This window comes from Electrona antarctica (genome assembly GCF_951216825.1).
Source record: "Electrona antarctica genome assembly, contig: scaffold_1320, whole genome shotgun sequence".
Lineage (NCBI taxonomy): Eukaryota > Metazoa > Chordata > Actinopteri > Myctophiformes > Myctophidae > Electrona > Electrona antarctica.
In genome coordinates, this window is record NW_027637840.1 from 8700 (window position 1) to 10653 (window position 1954).

Below are 1954 nucleotides of genomic sequence, written 5' to 3' on the forward strand. Positions count from 1 at the left end.
TGCCTCTTGGAGCAAAACCCTGCACTTCAAATATATCGTCCATATTTTATAAACATCGTGGCCCCATCAATATTACATAACCTTTACATGGTAATGAGAAAGTATTGCTTATTTCACTGTGCTCACTGTGCTCTCTGCACGGCCCTGGAAGTAATAGGAATTGGGGGGAAGAGTATGTGTGTGAGACGGAATGAAGAAAAATGGGGGTCCGTGGGGCTAATTAGTGTCAATTTGCGGGTCCCCTGACATGACAAAGTTTGGGAACCACTGTGTGTGTTAGAGCACTATATGTGACGTCTTGCTAATTTTCAGTGGCACGATGGCATTAAGTCGACCTACAGAATACCACACGAACAGACTTGAGATCAAATCGACCGTTATGCCCCCCCCCTCCCTCCCTCCCGCCTGCTGCGATTTCATTGGCCGTCTTCCTCTCCACTCGGGGGGTGGGGGCTACTCTCACCGTTGACTTTTCAAGATCGATTCTGCATTTCAATCCCACTCACACCTCGCATGACGCTTGGTTACGCTTCACACTTCACCTGTCCTTCTCCTGTTTGTCCATAAAGACGTTACTGGAAATGTCAAAAAGAACCTCTCTTCCAATTATTGATCCAATCCAAAAGCGTAGTTATTTATTATTTACTCACGCTCTTGGCAGGTTAAGTGATTTTCTTCATGGTTGTAATAAGTGTTAAGTAGCTGACAGTAGTATTCTGACGGCACTCTTTGCTACAGTATTGGAGTCTCTCCATGTCTCTCCAGCTCATTAACCCTGTAACACCCAGATATATTTCTACTTGCAAAAAATAGATTTCAACCTTACTACTACTTTTTACTACTAGGACTTATCAGAGGAAATTCTTTTTTTTTGCAAATGTTATGCACATTTATAATAATTATTAAAATAATAATAATACATTAATAATTTACATTTGGGGGATATCTTTCACATTAATAAATAAAACATGTTCTAGACATTCTAATGATCACAAAAACACATATATTACAGTTATTCTAATTACTTTTATCAGGGTTAAGGGTCAAGAGATTTTAATTGTGTGAATTTCAGCCTCTGTGGGGGGTATTTTTATGCAAATATCATGACCAATGGCATTGCAATGAACATCAATGATGACGTTTAGGTGAAAAAAGAACATATAAAAAAAAGAATGAATGAATGAATGAATTAAAATATGCTGTATTATTGCAACACTGGGTGTTACAGTTAACACAATCAGCGCCGGGATTTCTTTCAAAATAGCAGCTCAGGGTGCCGCGCAGATATGGCCGCTTGTCCCCCCCCCCCCCCCCCCCCCTTCAGTTCCGGACAAAAGCCGGGAGACATATTTTTGCTTGCTTACCTCGTTGTCATCACGATAAAGTCGCTGAATAATCCCTCGCGTTCATATTTTGAACGAGAGGCATGTGTCCGGCTGCGATTGAATCGGCTGTTTGTAGCGCCGAGCGCGGCTCATTGAATATGCGAGAACGTGGCATTTAGAGTGTAATTGGGCTTAACCCATTCAGGGCGGGAACCCCTTTTGGTGTTTTAAGCATTATGTTATACTATAGCAGATCTACAAGCTCAACACGAGCTACGAGCTTACAGGTCTGCTATTTTTTTTTAAAGATCGTGACAATGTGGCACAAATCTTTGAACATATATTCTTTCATAGTGAACGTTTTTAACTCAAATCTTTGCTTCTAGGGGGTCCCTGGAACAACATATTTTCAGATGGGGGTTGGCAGCTAATTACATTTTGGGGCTCTTTGACATGAAATAGGTTGAGAACCACTGACCACTGTTTTTCATAAAACTGTCAGGATTTAGAAGGAATTTGATAGAATCGTCCTCAGGTCTAAATTGGTTAACGTCTAACATTATAGTGCCGAAGATTGAAGAGTTTAATCTGGAAATGAAGCCCATCAGGGATAATTGTAATAGTTCTGA